The following is a 21,930-nucleotide window of genomic DNA, read 5'->3' as shown; positions in this document are numbered from 1 at the left end:
TTATTCTAGTGTTAATGACTTCTATCAATTTTGTTTGTTACAAATTAGATGGAAAGCTGATAATTCCTTAGCCATCTTGGAAAAATTTGTTAGGCTGTCTTGGCAACATATGCAAACTGAACCTCAATGGCTTATATAGGAGTAGACAGTATTTTCAGAAACAAGAAGTTTTTCATTGAGCCCATACCAGGATTAGCTTAGTCAGTGGTTCAGAATTCTTTGTTACCTCTGTCTCCCTAGATGCAGGTAGCCATGCCATTCTCATGCATCATTTCTGAGCCCAAATATTTACAAGGGCAAAAAGAATGATGTGTGGTTTTTATTAGCCTGAGAAACTTTCTGCAGAAGTCCTTGGCAAACGTACACACCTGTTTAATGACTCCATGGCAAGGCGCATGAAGCCACATGAGTGCCTTAGATTTAACATGCTTCCCTTCTGGCGAGCTGGGACTAAGGCGCCTTGGGCAGGAAGATGGAGCCTATATAAACATGGAGTTCTACCAGCATGAGAAAAGGAACAAGTAGTGTATGGAGATGCTCCAGCAGTGTCTGTTAAGGACTGGGAATGATGGGACAAAGAGGAGAGAGAGGCAGAGACTAGCACACCAAAGGCAGAACTAAAGACAGAAAGGCCACAGCAGCACCAAAATACCCCAGAGAGGCCAGGCGGGGCAAAATGTCTGCAATCCTAGCTATTTTGTAGCTTGGGGCAGAAAGATTGCAAGTTCAGTATCAGCTTGGGCCACACAGGGAGATGTAGCCTCAAGATAAAAAGAGGCCATGTAGCTCAGTGGTAGGGTACTTACCTAACATGGTGGAGTCAGTCTCCATTACTGCAAAAGAAAGAAAGGAAGAAAGAAAGAAAGAAAGAAAGAAAGAAAGAAAGAAAGAGAGAGAGAGAGAGAGAGAGAGAGAGAGAGAGAGAGAGGGAGGGAGGGAGGGAGGGAGGGATGGAGGGAGGGAGGAAGGAAGGAAGAAAGATCCTAGAGAAGACATCAAAACACCATAGGTTTAAACTCAAGAGGAAGTGAACTTATGAAAAGGGTAACAATCACTCTCTTCCTATGGCTGAGTACACAGACCCTTACATCAGAGGAAATAATTGGCCTCATGAAGTACCTATTCAGATGATCGCTATAAACTTTGCCCACTCCTCTGTGCTATGTGCCCACCAAACACTTGGAGAAATTATTTCAATGTTTGGTCTCAGTCAGGGCAGGGTTAGCCAAGACAGTTCTGTGGACTACCTACTTTTAAAAAAGTATTCTCTGTGGTCTAGAAAGGTGATATTATTTGTCTAGAGTGATAATAATAAAAATAAATAAACAAATAATAATGAATGTTTCATTAAAAACTTGAAGCAATAAAAGCTTCAAGGGCTAGAGATATGGCTTAGTGGTTAAGAGCACTGGCTGCTCTTCTGGAGGACCCGAGTTCAATTCCTAGCATCCACATGGCACCTGACAACTGTCTGAATTCCAGTTCCAGGGGACCTGACACCCATGGCAAAACACCAATGTACATAAAATAGAAATAAATAAATTTTAACAAAGAAAGCTAATGACCCTAACAATTGGCAATAAGCCTTTAAAACATGTTGAGCCAGTTCCCTTTCCCCTTGTAAACTGTAACATTAAATAGTTAAAACCAACCACAAAGAGTGTGGTTTATTTATTATATATATTCAAGATGAAAGGGGATATGGTCTCAGCAAGTCGGCTGGGGATAGCTCAGACTGCAGCTAGCTTTGCTCTGTTATTTTTTTCTCTTTGTTGTTCATGTCTTTTGGTTACATTGGGAACCAGAAGCCTTAGGGAAAAGGGGTTGTTTTCAATACTGGACCGAGAACAACAGGAAAGGTTTGGGTATAAGTGTAGAAACACAGAATGGTTTTAGGCTTGGAACCAGTGAAAGTTAAGATCTGTGCTAAGCATTTCACATTATTTTATAGGAAAGTAAAAAAAGACAGATATTATGCTAAATAACACAATGCAGATCACATGAATAAGACATGGAGAACCTAATGTTTGACAGAGTAGGTAAGTCCTGTGTAGCCTCAGCGCGCGCGCGCGCGCACACACACACACACACACACACACACACACACACACACACACACACTGTTTTAGTGTCCTTAGTCTGCTGAATGTGAGCACTGGGTCCACCCAGTGCATCTCCCATTGCACCCTGTTCCCTATCGTCAGAGTATCTTTAATACAGGAATATGACTGCTTCAGTATTTGCCCTCCTGGAAGTCACGTTGCAGTCTCCAACCTGCAGAGTAGTCAGTCCAGGGACGTTAAACTAGCTTACCTTCCACAGCCCTGGAGTCAGGAAATAACTGCCAACCTGAGACTGACTTAGATGAGGGCTGTGGCCAGGCTGGAGAGATGGCTCAGCAGTTAAGAGCACTGGCTGCTCTTCCAGAGGATGCTGGGTTCAATTCCCAGCACCCACATGGCAGCTCACAACTGTCTGTAATTGTCCCAGGAGATCTGACACTGTCACACAGACATACATACAGACAAACACCCACTTAGCAGTTTATTCTATCCAATTCTGCCCTGGGCACAGCCACCTCCTGGGGACTGGCTGGCAAATATGCAGTTTTAGAATTGATTCTGGTATGTACCCATCACTAAGAAAGAACCAGCTTTCATTTTATATTTTGAAAAATATTTTTCATTTTTTATGAAATGTATTTAATTTTGGAAGTGGGGAGCAGTGTGCCACAGCATGTGTATGGATGTCAGAGGACAACATTTGGGAGTCAGTTCTCACTGCCCATTATGTGACTCCCAGGGAGCTAACTCAGGCTGTCAGCTTGGCAACAAATACCATTACTCACAGAGCCACCTTGCCAGCCTGTATTTTTCAAAATATATTTTTGTTATGTGTTACTGATAGCAATGCTGACTTAAATAGAGAAAAGCAGCATACTTGCTCCCTGAAATAAGAACTGGAAACTTGTTCGGCTTAAAGCTGATGGTGACTCATTTAAGCTCAGGAACTGTTTCCTAAGGAATCACGGACTTGAATTACGTCAGTTATTTATTATAAATCTGCCCTTTTGTCCCGTTTCCCTTCATTTCCCTAATCTCATATTGGCGGAAAGGGAATTGGTGATGCGGAACCCTTGAAAAGTGCATTTGTTCCGCGCCTCTCAGCGCTGTGTAATTTGAGCATTGTGATGCTTGGCTTCTGTTCTTTTCTACTTGTTCTCGGCTTTTCATTTGACTGCTCTGTAAGCTCTTGAATTGCAAGGATGCACAAAAGAGGCTGCTTTTATGACATACTAAGAGAAGGATGTCCTGTTCCAGCATTATAGTAGTAGACTTGGAGATAAGTATTCTATTTCAGAAAGACTGAATGCATTCCACTCAGAAGCAGCTTCTGATAATTAAATCTAGGGCACCAAAAACCTAATGAGTGATTTTTGACTCAACAATATTTTTATTTAGCTAATAATTAAGATATACTTGTATTGTGTTGATGGCTTTGCCTATTAATATTTTGTTTTCATTTAATCAAACAAAAATGGATATGCATTATTGGATTGTCTTCGTGACATTTACTTGTTTCTTTTTACTATATTATGGACTATTTAAAATTATTTCATATTTGCTGAGTTAGTAATGATGACTCATTTTCATTGCAATTAATATGCAAATATTTTAAGTCTTGGATGGGCGACCATCCAGGTCATCTGTTGCCCTGTCTCCTCCCCCATAGCCCATCTGTTTTATTTTGTGGCAACACTACTGCTTACATATTCTACATGCTGTCTTTAACAGAAACTCACTTATTGACCAAACATCTCATATGTACAGTATACATTGTACAGTATACATTGTAAGACACTTTAAAATATAATATATCACATGATTTTTTATCATTTAAAACCATTTTGTATTGTATGGAGGAGGTGGGAAGTAGTCAAGGAGGATATGGACCCTGGAAATAATGGGCAATATGTCATAAGGCAATTGGGAGGAAGGAGAGTCTGTAAACACAGGTGAATTTTAGGTAAAGTTTATCTTTGTCTCTCCCGTGTTATCTTCCCTTCATCCAAGGCTTTTTCCTACCATGTTACCCTATTGCTCCCAAATGATTGTGAGTTTCATAATTATCTGTAAGGACTGGCGTCTCAGCACTCCCATCAGTCAGCTCATCCTTCCTCCATCTCAAATCCTGACCAGTACCATTTGTTATTAAATGGTTGTTAATGGAACTAGAGAGAAAGCTCAGCTGGTTAAAAGCATGTACTGCTCTTCCAGAGGATCCAAATTCAGTTCCCAACACCCACAATCAGGCATCTCACCACCACTTATAACTCTGGTTCCAGGGGTGTCAGATGCCTCTGGCCTCTGTGGGAACCTGCACTCACTCACATATACCCTCACATAGACACACATGTACCCAAGATTAGAAATAAACCTTTTTAAAAAAGCTTTTCATTTTAATTTGTTTTTAAATTACTTTTTAAAATTATGAATGAGCCAAAGTGAGCTAAACTACAATCCCAGTAACTTAAGAAGTAGAGGCATGAGGATCATGAGATTGAGACCAGCCTTGGCAATGTGGGAAGAGCTTGCTTCAAAACATCGTGAGGCTACCCTTGGCTGCACAGTGTGTTGTACTCTGCTGCCATGTTTTTAGTTTAGACCAGGGGAAGAGTGGTCTTTTCTTTTTATTTGGCTGCAGACATTTAAGGACCTCTCCATTGGTCAAGCACTGAAGCAATTGAGCAGAGGCTTCCCTGACCATACATAGTAATGAATACAGTCTACAAAAATAGCTTGAAAATGGCACTGAATGAACAGATGGCTACAGTTCTCCACTATTAGCCACAGAAAATCTCCAGAAAAGGGGGGAAATCACATCTCCAAGGTTTCTGCACCGTACAATTCAAGTACTTGGTTTTCATTTAAGAAATAGTAAAATAATTATATAATCTAGCATTTATTACAATAAACATAATGCAATTATAATTTAATTTTTTTGTTTTTTGTTTTTTGAGACAGGGTTTCTCTGTGTAGCTTTGTGCCTTTCCTGGATCTCGCTCTGTAGCTCAGACTGGCCTCGAACTCACAGAGATCCGCCTGCCTCTGCCTCCCGAGTGCTGGGATTAAAGGTGTGCGCCACCACTGTCCGGCTATAATTTAATTTTTAAGAACCAAATATGTGCATTGTAACACTGCCCCATTGACCTCTTATGCTTTTTGGTAGCCCTAGTGTTATATTTGTAAGTTAAAAGGGTCAGTGGAAAACTAGGTAATATCTAAATATTCAGCATTCTTTGATGACATTCATGTGCTATAATAAACCTCCATGCAGTAGACACTTCACAGATCAATTCTATGGACTATTTGTTGAGTAAGAAGTTGCTTATACATGTATACAGCTGGTCTAAGAAGTGACCCACTGCTCCAAACCAGGCTAGAATCCTTTCAGGTGTTGACATTTCAATTGTTCTGGAAAAGAAATGCTCTCATTCTACAGAGGTTGCTAGTCTCAGTGTACTGGCTGTCTTCCCCCTGTACCCTTAAACCTATCCTCCAGGCCACTCTTGGCCTCAGGAGGTTGGTGTGTGTAGAATTCCCCCACAAGCTCCCTTCCCTTTGGTGGTAGTGGAGCCTTGGAGAATACCAGCAGTGACGGGAGTGAGGTGTACACAGAGGCTGGATTCTCATTCATTTTCCCCTTGTCTGATGACTCTCTTTATAAAGCCTTGTCCATCTCTAGTTCCAGCTATAGCTCCCTCCCCTCGTCCCTTCAGGTTCATAAATGATCATATCTCCTCACCCACCCAGGCTCTTTTTTGCCCTAGGACACTTCCCTGATCTTTATGGTATTTTTACCCTTATATAAAGACTGTCTCCTTTTTAGACTCCCCTCATACTATCCAGTCTGAAAGGCCTCTATTTCCTATTGAGACCCACCGTCAATATGCTGAAGTGGCAGGAGATCAGATTCCTGCAGATAATAAAAAAGGTTGAGGAAGCCGGGCGGTGATGGCACACACCTTTAATCCCAGCACTTGGGAGGCAGAGCCAGGCAGATCTCTGTGAGTTTGAGGCCAGCCTGGTCTCCAAAGCGAGTTCCAGGAAAAGGCGCAAAGCTACACAGAGAAACCCTGTCTTGAAAAACAAAAACGAAAACAAAACAAAACAAACAAACAAAAAGTTGAGGAGAGGCCAGACATGGTGGCACACACCTTTAATTCCAGCACTGGAGAGGCAAAGGCAGGAGGATCTTTGTGAGGTTCAAGGCCAGCCTGGTCTAGAGTGCATTCCAGAACAGCCAAGGCTGTTATACAGAGAAACCCTGTCTCAGAAAACTAAAAGAAAAAAAAAAGGTTGAGAATGACGAGTACAGGCAAAAAGAGCGAGCAAGTCCCTGATTTTGGAGACTCAGAAGCCAGTCCCCAGGGGCCTGGTTTCTGCAACTTTTCCTTCCTTATTAGATAGCAGTGTCATTTTATTACTGTGAACTGCACACTCTGTGGCATACAGGCAAGTAACAGGAGTCCCATTAATGCTTGAGTTTTCTGTTACTCAAGAGAAAACTGTGCTAGAGTCGTTTCATGCCTTATAAAACTACGTAAGACAGGCACTGAGTAGCTCCAGAGATGGCAAATAGGGATTGGAATAACACCTTCAGAGACGGCTGAACTGGGCAGAACTCATGCCCAGGCTTCCTACCCTCCGCCCCCACTGGAAGTCAGAAGGAAAAGAAGTCTGTAGAGTTCTTGAGACAGTTGAGTTCACCCAGAAGTGCCATCAGAGATCTCACTATAAGGGTGTTTTCTGTTGAAGTACACAAAAGCACGTTTACGTTTAGTGGGAGGTAACTGTTTATTTCCAGGTACTTTGTCAGGCTGTTCTTTCCCAGCACCCTTGGCTTAACTTCCCTTGTTTTTCCCTGGCATAGATAGCATCATATGCCTATCCCTGAGCAGGTAGCCAAGTCAAGGAGGTAGAACTATGCCAATTAATATAAGTCTGAGCTCTGGAGCTCCGGTCAGGGGTGTAGTTACCATCCCCAGAAGCATCTGGGCTCACAGTAGGGAAGCAGCTGGGAGGCTGATAATGAAGATCAGGAGAACTACTAACAGGCAAGGGAATGGATGGGAGGGAGATAACTGTGTCTTCTGTGGCTTAGCCAGCCAGGAATTTCCTGCTTAAACTAGTTACGTCATTTTTCCTTTCCCTCTTGGAGGATCATGGGACTAATCATAGCTCTGTGCTGATTATCTGTGTGAGCCTAGGCATGGACACAGTTCTGGTTATTGGAAGCTGTTTTTATGGAACCCAGGTACCATTTGAGCTTCTGTAAAATTAGTGTTAATACCGTTTGTCACCTGACAATATTACGGGGAGGCTCAAGTGAGATGAGAGACAAGAGAACATTTTGTAAACTATAAAGAATAACATACATGAAAACGCTCCTTTTTGGTTTATGTGTATATGTATGTGTTCATGTGTACAAGGGTGCCCATGTGTGCAGGTGCAAGTGTGGAGGCCAGAAGAAAACCTCTGGTATTGTTTCACCAAAGCTGTTCACCTTGGTCTTTGTAATAGGGTCTCCCCTTATTGGCCTGGAACTGATTAAGTAAGCTAGGCTGGCTGACCAGGCAACACATCACAGGCATCTGCCCACCTGTGCCTGCCCAGCACTGAGATTCCAGACAGGAGCCAGCACACCCCGCTTATTCTTATTGAGGATCTGGGGATGGAGCTCACATCCTCGTCCCTGGCCAGTAAGCACTACTACTTTGGACGCTCTTCCTAGTACCCTTGTTTTACTGTGCTAAGAATACTTGAGATGTTAAGAGTTCAATACAGCGTTGTAACCTATAAGCAAAGCAGCATTGTTCGGACCGTACTCTAGAGACTGTGTTGCTCCTTTTAGTGAACAAATTAAATACTCCCAGCTGATTTGAAAATATTAGACTGTTAACAACATCCCTAAGGTTTTAGCCACTTTCCTTAAGAGATTTCCCTCTGAGCTGCTGAGAGCCAGAGTTACAGTGGCTTGAGGTTTTCTCCACATCCCTAGCGAAGAACCAAAAACACAATAATTCTAATAAAGTTAGTCCAGAAGTACTTGGTGAGCACTTTTGGTTCCAGACACAGTAAACCATTGGTGTGAATTATCATGGGATATTGGACTTGGATGCAACTAGAGGTGGTAACATTTATCACGCTATCTTCAAGGCATCGTGCACACGCCTACCAATAAGAAAGAAGGACTTTTATCAACTGGCTACAGTAAAGAAGGACAAAGGTCTTGGAGGAAGTCTTAATATTGTTAGGAAATTTGGCAAGGTGGCATTTGTAAGTAGACTGTAGAGAGCTTAGGACATATTTGAATTTTGATGTCACCTTTTACTTTGAGAAAATGCTAATTAGGTTTGATTTAATAACAATAAGCTTTCAGTAATCAGAATAATGTGGAAACAAGGACAATGATGCTTCCTCCCTGTGTCTGTATACAGCTGCAAATTACACCAAATCATCCCAGAGTCTGAGGCTGTGGTGATTCTATCTGGGACATTTCCCAAATATTTCTGCTTAGCCCTGTGCCATTCTGCAGCTGATCAAAAAGTAGAGGAGGGACCCAGCCTACATATTTTGATAAAATACACACACACACACACACACACACACACACACACACACACACACACACACACACACTGACCTACTGTCCTAGGTGAACATGTTTTGAGTACCTAGTGGCTCGCTTTATGTTTATGCAATATCTTATCCCATAGAACCAGAACATTTTAGTAAGTATATCCCTGTCTCCATCTTCAGAACCAGTAAATAAGCTTGGACCCCGCAGTTCTAAAGTGAGAGCACTTGCTCTTGCAGAGGACCAGGTACAGGTCCCAGCACCTGTGTGGTGGGTGACTCACAACCATCCTTAACTCCAGTTCCAGGGGATTTGATGCCCTCTTCTGACCTCCACAGGCACCAGGGTGCACATGGTTCACATACAGCTGGCAAAACATTTATACGCATACAATAAAATAAAGAAATCTAAGATTTTTTTAAATATGAGATGTGATAATATTTAAGTCTCCTTTAAACTTTTTTTATTTTTTTATTTTTCTTTTCTCTCTCCCTCTTTCTCTCTCTCTTTTTTTCTTTTTCTTTTCTTCCTTTCTTTTCTTCTTTCTTTCTCTCTCCCTTCCTTCCTTCCTTCTTCCTTCCTTCCTTCCTTCCTTCCTTCCTTCTTTCTTTCTTTCTTTCTTTCTCTCTTTCTTTCTTTCTTTCTCTCTTTCTTTCTTTCTCTCTTTCTTTCTCTCTCTCTTTCTTTCTTTCTTTCTTTCTTTCTTTCTTTTTTTTTTTTTTGAGACAGAGTCTCACTATATAGCCCTAACTGCCCTGGAACTCCATATATGGACCAGGCTAGCCTTGAACTCACTGAGATCTGCCTGCCTCTTCCTGCCTCTGCCTGCCTCTGCCTCCCAAATTCTGGGATTAATGGTGTGCACTACCACACCTGGCTCCTTGAATTCTTAATAAAATTAACTAAATTAATATTCTTAATAACATTAACTAGATCCATGGAATGAGAAAGTCCCAAGATATGTCTAGAAAAGTAAGCCAGTCCAAACAAAGTAAAGGGTTTTTCTAGAAAAAAATAGTTGAAAGAAGAGTCATATAGTATAGTGACTCAGAACAATAGACAGTTTTGAGCCCTAATCCCAGCACTCAATAGCTCTGTGACTTTGGGCAAGTCATAGGACCTCCTGCACCTTGGTACTAAATGGTAATTAAAAAAATAGACCCTTCCGAGTTTGGTGGGGTGGGGTGTTGGCACACACCTTTAATTCCAGCACTTTGGAGGCAGAAACAGGAGGATCTCTGAACATGAGGTCAGCCCAGTTTATAGAGTTCCAGGACAGCTAAAGCTTCACAGAGAAACCCTGTATAAAATAAATAAATAAATAGATAGATAAATAAATAAATAAATAAATAAAATAAAAAGAACCTTTCAGAAAGAGTGGCAATATAAGATACAAGATAAGGCAATACAAATAAATCGAAGCATAGAGACTCACAGTTACTCAAAACATGGGCACCTTTGTAGACTGGGAAGAAGCAGGGCAGAGAATCTAGCCTGCCAGAGAGAAGGCAACGTTCATTCCTGATAATGATATTTACTTGTGTCAGAAGCACAAATCTTACAAATATTTAACAGTTTGGAAACCTTTGTGGATAGATTGCTATGCCGTGCTCATGTATGGCCTCCAGGGATTTGACCTGACTAGGTTGGTGAGAGGGTGAAGAAAAGACAGACAGATGGATACATGGGCACACAGAAAAACCAGGGTCAGCTGCCGGAGAAACTGAAGCACTTTGAACACGCAGTGTGTTTCGTATACACGGTTGAACAGGAAGGCTGGGTTACTGCACACAGCTGAACAAGGAGGCGGGTTATTACATACAGATAAGCAGGAGGTGGGCTTTATAGTGTACAGCTGAGTAAATGAGGAAGATTTAGCTAATCCCATTGGAGCCGTCTCTGTAGGCAAGTAGTCTTCAGGCCATAAATATGTTAGGAGAGAGCTGTGGTGGATATTTTCTGCATATACTATCAACATTTACACTCAGACCAGAGGAAGGCTTTGCCATTTTCTGAACCAAGCAGAGACGGCTTTGCCAATCCCCTCTGAGCCACACTCTGGGGAAAGGCTTCACCATTCCTTCGTGGACCTGAGGCTTTGGGGCAATGCTTATGTCTACAAGTATACATTTATTCAGGACTTCACTCATTCATGGCTTCCTTCTCTCCTTACACTACAGTATTTTCTTTCATCTTTGATGCTGAGAAGGTTATCTTACTTTAGGAAAAATAGTCTTTAGCACTTCCATTATATGTTGAGCAGTAAAGTCCTTCACATTTTTATTATTATTTGAATACCACTGTGATCTACTACTGTAAATAATCAGGAGCCGGGGAGTCGAAGACCTTGTCTTTCATTCAACAAATAGTTATGCAACATTTGTCATGTGCCTGACTCTTTGCTGGGCCCTGGAGCAAGTAGTGGTAAGAGGAAATAGAAATGTCAGCAGTGTGAAGAAAAGAAACAAAGCAAGTGGGCAGGACCTGTAAAAGGTGGAAAATCTACAAGGCACTGTAGGCTAATTTGCAGGAAGTACTCTTGACCCAAACTGAGGAACCAGACCAAATCAAATATTCTTTTCCTCCTGAAATAAAGAACTACAGAATATCAGAGAAGTAAGTAGGAGTTAGTCAGGATGATGCCTGAAATTAGTTTACAAGTCAAGACTGGTTTGCTTAAATAGTGAGCCCTTGCTGCAGTATAAGGGTGATAATTAGCACTGCAGAAGTAGGAAGGGGCCTCTGGTTTAGAATTTTATTCCTGTCAACAGAAAATAAGACAAAGGTTAGTAGACTAGAGGCCTGGGGTGAATGAACAGTAACACTGTAAAATGACCCAGAGAGATAAAGGAATGGGACCATGTGGGTTAAGGGTTTGTTCATCCCTCCGTTCATAAGAGTGCAGAAAAACAAAGGGAAGGATGATGGGAAGACCAAGTTCCCTGTAACCTGGCATCTGATCTTGGCTAAGCCCAAGCTCCCTCCCCCCGCTTTTTTTTTTTTTTTTTTTAATGTGATTTGGAGTAAGACTGTCCCTCTCAGAGACTCTGATCTCTCCACCTGTAAGCTGTGTGGGTTGACCAGAAGACAAGAAAGAGGCACTATGGCCTGGAAATCCAAGCAGGCAGATGACAGCATCGAATAGCCTAGGCCTGCAGGTCAGCAACATTGGCACTTGAGCCGAAGACTGGCTAGAGCCCAGAGGAACGCAGTAGCTGATGTGGAGCAGAGGAACTCACTAGTTGCCAGTTCTAGAACGGGAACCTCAGTGAAGACTTGTGGAGGACAGCATGGTGTGAATTCACTTGGTTTCCTGTCTGCCTTCTGCCTTTTGTCATCGGGAACTTGGGGGAGATAGACTGAGGGAAAGAATCTTGTAGACACAGGGCCCTAGCCAAAGGTAGTTGATTATAAATGGTGGCATTTCAGTAACCAGCTAGAAAAACAATCTTAGGAATGCTGTAGTGAGCATTAATCATGGCAGCATAATGCCCATCTATTCTGCTTCCAACAGTACCCTACCTTCATTTATAACACTGATCCCCCCACACTAATCTTGTCGTTCCCTCACTCTTGGCAAGAGGAGAAACACTTCAAACCAGGAGGGAGGGAGATTTTGTCACTTGGAAATAAAGCAGTCAATCTTTCTCAGGTGGCAAAACTTCAAGATGAAACCAGAGGCTTCTAATGGCCATGTCCCTTTGTGTACTGAAGAAACCGGTCTGTAACTGTAAACTGAGACTGAGAGGCCAGGCATGTGGGAAGGAGGGAAGAGTAGGAATCCAGTTGTTGAGAGTGGCACACACCTATAACCCCAGGACTTGGGAAGCTGAGGCAGGAGGATCTGGAGTTCAAGATGTCCTTGACTCCATAGCAAGTTTGAGTCCGGCCTAAGCTATTTATGAGACTTTATCTCAAAACAAGAACAAAAAGTTTGCCTTATGAAATTGTTGTGTGTATTTTCCAGGTACAACTTTTGCCTTGCTGATGTGAAAAATAAGTTTGTCTTTCACATTTTGAATTTTCTTTCTCTAGAGCTTCCCCCCCCCAAAAAAAATAAAAGGATTTACTGACCCAGAAGTCCTTTATTTTCTGCTGGAGGTAGCTCTACCATGGTTCCTCTGAGTTGCTTCTCACAAGGACCTCCTGAGGTAGACAAGGCAGGGTTGTTTCTAGTTTATATCCAGAACCCTGGGGGCCAGATGCTTCGGTGGGTGAAGTGCTCTCCTTGCAATCTTGATGATCTGAGTTCCATCTATGATGCCCATAGAGAGGAGGAGAGCTGACTCTTGAAAGTTGTCTTCCAACTCCCATGTAGGTACCATGGCTTGTGTATACCCCCCCACCCCCAAAGTACATAAATAAAAAATTAATAGAAATAAATAAATAAATAAACAAATAAATAAATAAATAAATAAATAAATCAGTCCTGGGGGCGGGCTGGAGAGATGGTTCAGAGGTTAAGAGCATTGCTTGCTCTTCCAAAGGTCCTGAGTTCAATTCCCAGCAACCACATGGTGGCTCACAACCATCTGTAATGAATTCTGGTGTCATCTTCTGACCTGCAGGGATATGTGCAGACAGAATACTGTATACATAATAAATAAATAAATCTTTAAAAAAAATCCTGGGATCCCAAGTCACATAGTGGGCAAAGCAAGGTCTTGAACTAGGGTATGGCTATTACTGTTTCCAGGAAGTACAGTCCTTTGTCCACCCCAGTACTGCAGTGGCTCAGGGTGTTTTGTCCGCTCAGTCAACAAATACCATTGCGTCTGTGTAGGGCCAAATGCTATTTTAGGTGGTGTTGAATGGGATGGTTGCCCAAAGCTGACACTCAGGCCTGTGTAAATGGCTAGTAGACAGGCAATGACAGGAAGGGGTAGCAGAATAAGTCCTTCTGAAGGAAATTTGGGAGGGGAGCACAAGTTAGGGAAGGATTCTCAGCAGGACCACTGCCTCTCCTCAGTATCCTTGCGGTCCAAGTCTAAATTGTTCTTACAATGTATGAATTGGGGCTGGAGAGATGGCTCGGCAGTTAAGAATGCCGGCAGCTCTTCCAGAGGACCGTGCTTGGCTCCCAGCACCACATGGTTGCTGACAATCATTGTAACTTCAGTTCCAGGGCATCTGATGGCCCCTCTGGCTTCTGTGCTTCATAGACAAGGTGTACGCACATCATCAGAGTACAGCCTGTAGCCAGCACAACTGTGTGCTTGTTTACTCTGCCTTCCTGACGGACTAACATTTAGAGTGAGATCCAGGAGTTAACAGACCATAACCTGTAGGCCTCAGGCATGTCTAGGAACTAGGTGAGCTGCCCAAAGTGCCATTATTTATTGATCTGGACACAACCCTGCTGCAGCTGCTCGGGGGTCATTCACAGACACCATCACCCCTTCTCCCCTCTCTGCAGCCCTCTCTCTCTCTCTCTCTCTCTCTCTCTCTCTCCTGTCTCTGTCTCTGTCTCTCTCTCTCTCTCTCTCCCTCCTCTCTCTCCTATCTCTCTCTCCCCTCCCTCCCTCCCTCTCCCCCCCTCCCTCCCTCCCTCTCTCTCCCCCTCCCTCCCTCCCTCCCTGCTGGTCTCTCCTCCCCCCTGAGGTCTGTTTATCAGGGACCAGATCAAGAGTTTGTGTTTTCATCTGTAGCCCTCAAGGATGTTTAATTGAAAACGGAAAACCTGATCCGCTCTGGGAGGGCCTCGCCTGCAAGGATGAGTATCAGAAACCTGAGGACCGAATGGCCTTCTCGTGATTGGCTACTAATTATTTTAATGCCCTTGACTGCAGTTTTTTGTTTTGTGACTTTTTTTTCCTCAATGGGAGAAATAAGTAAGGGAGCATGAACTCCGCTTGTTTTTTAAATCCTAAAATATCAAGCCTGAGGGGATCCCACGGCATACTTTCCACTCCCAGCATTCTTATGGGGTGAGGAGAATCAGCAGATGCAGATTAAAGGGGAGTACAGAAGCCTTCGTCACGTTGCTGGTACACGTGCTCGATGAAGATAGGACAGAGTCCTCTTTCAACGCCTGTGCATCTTGATCACAGAATGAGGTCCACTTCAGGGATGTTACTGTCCCTCATTCCCAGACTCCACCACCTAGCACGATGCCTGCCTGCTTAGACTATAATGCTGTGCTGAGTGTGTTAGGTTGTGATCGGCATCATACTACAAATGAGATCCTACTCTGGCTTCACGGGAAACCCCTTTCATTCTCGTCTCCCTCCCCGCCTCCTCCTCCCTCTTCATCCCTCTCTCTTGTTTTAAGGAAGCTGTTAAATTGTTTGTTTTTTGTTTTTTTGTTTTTCGAGACAGAGTTTCTCTGTGTATCTTTGGTTCCTGTCCTGGACTCTCTCTGTAGACCAGGCTGGCCTCAAACTCACAGAGATCCACCAGGCTCAGCCTCCCGTGCTGGGATTAAAGGCGTACGCCACCACCGCCCAGCAGAAGCAATATACTGTTGGTGGGGCAATGGTGGCACACATCTATAATCCCACCACCATTTAGGAGGTAGAGACAGGGAGATCAGGAGTTCAAGGCCAGTCTGGGCTACTTGAGACTCGTCTCAAAACACACACACACACACACACACACACACACACACACACACACACACACACACACATACTGCTAGGCTGCTCAGTGGAAGAACCTTAGAGGGTATTTGGTATTTGGTGTAGTGCTTCTGATTATAACCAAGGGCACAGACAGCCCCAAGAGGCATTGAGTGACATAAGCAGCCCAGGAATAAGATGTGGGGCTTTGAAATCACTTACAGTGTTCTTTCTGCCTTAGGTGTTTTCTTTTTTCCACACAATCACTACTGAGACTCCTCTCAGTGTGAGTTCAATGGTGTCCACCTTGGGGATTCACAGCACGTGCAGTGTGGCCATCACAGGGAGCGGCTGCTGAGAGAGGGGAGTGTGTTAGCTGCTGGCCTCTGGCTGCAGTGCCTTCTGCAATCGGCTGCAGTATTGCTGCAGCAGCCCTACTCCGCTCTCACTACAGTCTCCCTGGCTTTGTCTCTGCTGACTGAGCACCACACACATGCCCAGTGTGGGGCTCCTCAAACAAGCAGTCTCAGATCCCCATCATCATCACCGCTCCCCATCATCATCACCGCTAAGATTTCTTAGACTGTATGGCAGACTTAGGCTCCCACTACCCGATTTTCCTTCTCTGCATTTTAAATGAGTGCCAAAACTACATCACCTTCTGAAGCTCTCCCACCAACTCTGGACACCTCATCCCTGGACCCTTCCCACATCTTTTGTCCCCTCAGTAAGACTTCTTGACTTTCTCACTCCATCTGGGTGTCTGCTTCCTGGAGGATCCAAACAGGCACTCCAAGATAGTAAGCCCGGTTTACACAGAATTGGTGGGGGCTTTCCTCTGCTGGGAGGGGACTCATTCTAAGGCTAAGTGATGCGGGTCTAACCTGAAGCCTCAGAATCACAGGTTTGTCATGCAGGTTTGGCTTTTAGTTTCTGTCGCTGTAACCACCTCATCGATGACTCGTGTTCAATACTTTGTGGAGGGGGACTGTAGCTGAGTAAGAAATCATTGAAATGCAGAAGAGCTGTTTTACTGGAAACTGTCAAACGGGTGTAAAAGCGGGCTTGAGAGCCAGCTACGCAGTTAGGAGCATACGCTGCTCTGCTCAGACGGCTAGGGCTTGCATTCAAGCACCTTTGTCAGGTGGCTCGCCTGTAATTCCAGTTCCCGGGAAGGTGGTGATGCCTCTGGCCTCTGAAGGGACACACACACACACACACACACACACACACACACACACTCACTCACTCACTCACTCACGCATGAATGCACTTGTGTGCACACACAAACAAAAGCCACAGCAAGGTGTTTTGACTCTGGAGCTAAAAGGATCCACAGAGATCCAATCTACTGTTTTCCAAACTGTGTTCCGTAGAGGTTTACATGAGCCTGAGGCAGAAGGTTGTTCAAAGAGAGGAGTGATTAAATTTACTTCAGAGGGTGAAGGGTGAGCGGATGAATTAACGTGAGTCAAATGGCTGGTAAGTGTAGGAACTAAGATGAAAACCCTGATCTTCTGACTTGTGTACCTGATTCTGGATTTTAGCTGTTACTTCTGCAGTTAGTGAGGTGCCTGTGAACACCCAGGGTGGAAAGAATTTGGGGGAGGGGCAGGATGCGTGTTTTGTTTCTGAAGTCTTACTCCTGGGAGAATGGCATATTAAATTTGCCCTTTTGGATGCAACTGGGTGACTCTAAACAAGTCAGCTTTTCCTAGAACCCGGTTTTCATTATTTTTATATCCTCAGGCTTACAAGTCAGCTGGGATGAGGATACCAAGAGAACTGCCTAATGGAAGGAATCTGTTTGCTTCTAACTTATGCCATGAACAACCTCAGCACACAGATCAAAGCCCATGGGAACTTGTACTGCCCTAAAGCCATCTGCAGAACAGAATTGGTGAGAGATATCTAAGAGACATTTACTGTACTCCTTTAAAAGGCCATATTATCAAATCCCTTTGGGCAATGTTCTCTGTTCCATCTGACTTTGGGATTCAAGCTGCAGAGAGAAAAATCTCTGAAACTCTGAAAATGCTGTCTCTTTCACCTACCCAAGTTTGGAAACTTGGTTGTTGATAGAAACTTCCGTTGAGATAAAACCTATTCTCATCACTCACAACACACTTGGGAAATGCTGGAACAAAGCAGGTCTCAGCGGTGGTCCTGACTCTGCCGAAGTTTGCAGTTTGGCTTTTCTTTGAACTTCCATTCCCTCATCTGCAAAACAAGAGAATTAGAATCAATGATTGAGGGGAAATGATTATGCTTTATACATACCTGCTCCAGGCAACACATGGTTATGCCACCAGACCGTAAGAGCCCTATACTTTATTTGTGCACTAGTTTATCTGCTTTATCTGTGTGGGGGGTGTTATTTTAGTATATGCATGTAGATGCCAGAGATCAGCATCAGGAGTTTGCCTCTATGGGTCTCTCCCTTCTTTCTGCCAACTTTTTAGGGACAGGGTCTCTCACTGAGCCTAAGGCTTATTGATTCAGCTGTTGGGATCTGCCTGGCTTTGGCCTCAGAATTACAGGTACACACTGCCTCACACAGCATATGGGTCTGGAAATCTGAACTCAGCTCCTCACGCTTATGCAGCAAGCACTTGCCCCTTTCTTTTTGAGACAGGGTCTTGCTCTATAACCCAGGCTGGCTTCAACCTTGATCCTCCTGCCGTCACTTCAGAATGCTGGTATGATAGACCCGAACCAGTACACCCCAATCCCTACTGTTGGCTTGGTACTTGGCTGTTACCACCTTCTCAATGATTTTCAAAAAGGGGGCCCACATTTTTATTTTATAATGGTCATGGAAATTATACAGTTTGTCTATGTGCCATTGTATCTAATACTTATATCAATTTAATGAGAATGGATGTATATGTCTGTGGCATGTGGATATGGAAGTTAAGAATCTGACTGTTAAATAAATTGCTCAAGGTCACAAGAGAAGTGATGAGCAGAGCCAGGGTTCTAGTCTCCTCTGTCTCCTCTGAATCCTTTGTTCTCCCACTACGCCAGCTGCAAGGGGAAACACTCTACAATTCTAAGAATCTTTTGTTCTGTAAACTACTGGATCTGTCTATTAGACAAAATAGTTTTATTGACCCCATTTCCTGTCTCAGTACTTGACGGCTCAGTGAATTAATGAGTAATAGACTAAGCATCAGAATGACAGGTCTAGAAGTTAGCCATGAAGTCCAGCATGCCTCATTCTACCATTACTAACACGTGACCTCGGCCAGCCCACTTTAATTCTTTGAGTCTTGGTGTTTCTTCATGGGTATGTTGTGAGGATTAAACAAAACAATGTATTGCCTAATACATTTTAATCCCTTAATAGACATTACTGTGCTTTCATTGATGTAGCCAAACTAGATCGGCTTCTGTGATCTTAGGACTTCAACTACTGTAAATAATTTGATTTGTTGATAACCCATACAAGAACATCACATTTCTTCACTTAAAGAAAGACAAACAACAACAGACTGACTCCAGCCAGGGAAGCAGGTAGGCTGACTGCAGATCTTCACCTCTCCCTCCATTCCTCCAAACCCAACTCTCCAGTCTCATCCTCAGCTCTGTAGCAGACTACCAGCTGAGGCCTCTCCTCACTCTGGCCCATTCCCAGGGGACTAAGTAGATCCTGGTGAAACACCCTACTTTCCTCCCTCTTGTGGACCCCCTCAGCACCTCCCCCCAGCCCATCCCCATTCCTAAGTGTCAGCTTCCAATACCTAGAAACATATTTTACCTGGAACCTGCAGTGGCCACACTTACCAGAACCCCAGAAAAATTTCCTATCAGACAACACAAAGTCAAGAGCAGATATCAGCACCCAGAATTACAATCTTTCCAAACCCAGATGCCTAGATGGCAGTGTAAAAACACAGTAGAAAACAGTCAGGATGCAGAGCAGCAGTGGCAGGTGCCTTTAATCCCAGCACTTGGGAGGCAGAGGCAGGCAGATCTCTGTGAGTTCGAGGCCAGCCTGGTCTACAGAGTGAGATCCAGGACAGGCATCAAAACTACACAGAGAAACCCTGCTTGAAAAACAAAAACAAAACAAACAAACAAACAGCCAGGACAATATGTCTCCATTAGAGCCCAGCAACCCTACCACAGCAGACCCAGAGTACTGCAACACAGCTGAAGCACAAGAAAAAGACATTAAAAGCCTTTATGGATATAATAGATGTCCTTAAAGAGGGAATGAATAAATCCCTTACAGAAATCTATGAAAACACAAACAGTGGAAGAAAATGACAAAGCAGTTCAAGACCTGAAAGTGGAAAGAGAATCCTTAAAGAAAACCCAAACTGAGGGAAATCAGGAAATGAACAATTTAGGAACTTGAACAGGAACCTCAGAGGCAAGCCTCACCAACAGAATACAAGAGATGGAAGAGAGAATCTCAGGCACTGAAGACATGGTAGAAGAAATGGATATATCTGTCAAAAAAATATTAAATCTAAAAAAATTCTGGCACAAAACCTGCAGGAAATCTGAGACACTATGAAAAGACCAAACCTAAGAACAACAGGAATAAAGGAAGGAGAAGAAACCCAGGTCAAAGGCACAGAAAATATTTTCAACAAAATCATAGAAGGAAATTTTCCTAACCTGAAGAAGGAGGTGCCTATCAAAGTACAAGAAGCACACAGAACACCAAATAGATTGGACCAGAAAATAAAGCTCCTTCGGCACATGATAATCAAAACATTAAACACACAGAACAAAGAAAGAATATTAAAAGCTGCAAGGGAAAAAGACCAAGTAACACATAAAGGCAGAACTATTAGAATTACACCTAGCTTCTCAACAGAGACTCTAAAAGCCAGAAAGATGTATTACAAACTCTAAGAGACTATAGATGCCAGCCCAGAAAAACTTTCAATCACAATAGATGGAGAAAATAAGATATTCCATGATAAATACCAAATTTAAGCAATATCCATCCACAAATACAGCCTATTGGGGGGTGCAAGAAGGAAAACTCCAACCTAAAGAGGTTAACCACACCCAAGAAAACATAAGGAATAAATTATCCCAGGCCAGCAAATGAAAAGAGAGGAAACACAATACAACACACAAAGACAAACAAACAAGCACACACACACACACACACACAACAGCAAGAATAATAACAGGAATTAATAAACACTGTTCATTGCCCCAATAAAAAGACATAGACTAACAGAACAGATCCAAAACCAGGATCCATCCTTCTGCTGCGTCCGAAAAACACACCTTAACATCAAGGATAGACATCACCTCAGGGTAAAAGGATGGAAAAAGATATTCCAAGAAAATGGACCTAAGAAACAAGCTGGTGTAGCCATTTTAATATCTTACAAAATAGACTTCAAACTACAGCTAATTAGAAGGGCTAAGAGATGAGGAAGGATACTACATATTGAAAGGAAAAACCCACCAAGAGGACATTGCAATTCTTCACATCTATGCAACAAATACAATGGCACCCAAGTTCGTAAAAGATACACTACCACTACTTAAATCACATATTGACCCTCACACACTGGGAGTGGGAGACTTCAATGCCCCACACTTAGGTTATCCAGACAAAAAATAAACAGAGAAATGTTGGAGGTACTGACATTATAAACCAAGTGGACCTAACAGATATTTACAGAACATTTCACCCAAACACAAAATAATATACCTTCTTCTCAGTACCCCACATAACTTTCTCCAAAATTGACTACATATTCAGGCACAAAGCAAGTCTCAACAGATACAAGAAAACTGAAATAACACCCTGTCAAACCACCATGGATTAAAGCTGGATATCAACAACAACAGAAAGCTTACAAACTCATGGAAACTGAACGAACAACTTATCACTTAATGAAAATGGGTCAAGATAGAAATAAAGAAATTAAAGACATTTTAGAATTGAATGGAAATGAATACACAATATTTCCTAATTTATGGGATGTAATGAAGGTAGATCTAAGAGACAAATTTATAACAAGTACTTACATAAAAAAAAAAATGGAGAGATTGCGTACTAGAAACTTAATAGCATACCTGAAAGTTCTAGAAAAACAAGAAGAAATCACACCCAGAAGGAGTAGACAATGAAAAATAATCACACTCAGGACTGAAATTAATAAAGTAAAACAAACAAAATTGTAAGTCAATAAGATTTACAAACGCTTATCCAAACTAACTAAAAGGGGGAGAGAGAATATCCAAATTAACGTAATTAGAGATGAAATGGAGGACATGACAACGGATATTGAGGAAATCCAGGGAATCATAAGGACATTCTTTTAAAAAATCTGTACCCAAGCAAATTGGAAAATCTAAAAGAAATGGCAGTTTTCTCAATATACCTCACTTACCAAAGTTAAATCAAGATCAGGTAAACAATTTAAACAGACCTATGACCCCCCTAGTGAAATAGAAGCAATCATTAAAAGTCTCAAAAACAAAAAGAAACCCAGGGCCAGACGGTTTTAGAGCACAATTCTACCAGACTTTCAAAGGAGAGTTAATGCCAATATTCCTCAATAATGTCCACAAAATAGAAGGAACATTGCCCAACTCATTTTGTGAGGCCACAGTTCACCCTTATCCCAAACCACATAGGGACTCAATAAAGAAAGAGTTACAGACCAAATTTCCTTGTGAACGTAGATATAAAAATTCTCAAAACAAAACAAAACAACTCTTGAAAACTTAACTCAAGAACACATCAAAA

General features: G+C 42.7%; 1 long non-coding RNA gene across 1 annotated transcript in view; it reads left to right on the top strand.

The window, feature by feature from the left end:
- The window catches only part of LOC118583628, a 31,548-nt gene extending 13,726 nt beyond the window's left edge, over nucleotides 1–17,822 (top strand). Inside the window, exon 3 of the long non-coding RNA XR_004944971.1 lies at nucleotides 16,947–17,822. This is a non-coding gene — a long non-coding RNA (uncharacterized LOC118583628). The remainder of the gene's footprint in view (nucleotides 1–16,946) is intronic.
- Nucleotides 17,823–21,930: the final 4,108 nt, after the last annotated feature.

This window comes from Onychomys torridus, chromosome 1 (assembly GCF_903995425.1).
Source record: "Onychomys torridus chromosome 1, mOncTor1.1, whole genome shotgun sequence".
In the NCBI taxonomy this organism is placed as follows: domain Eukaryota; kingdom Metazoa; phylum Chordata; class Mammalia; order Rodentia; family Cricetidae; genus Onychomys; species Onychomys torridus.
This window is presented reverse-complemented; position numbering and strand designations above follow the sequence as displayed.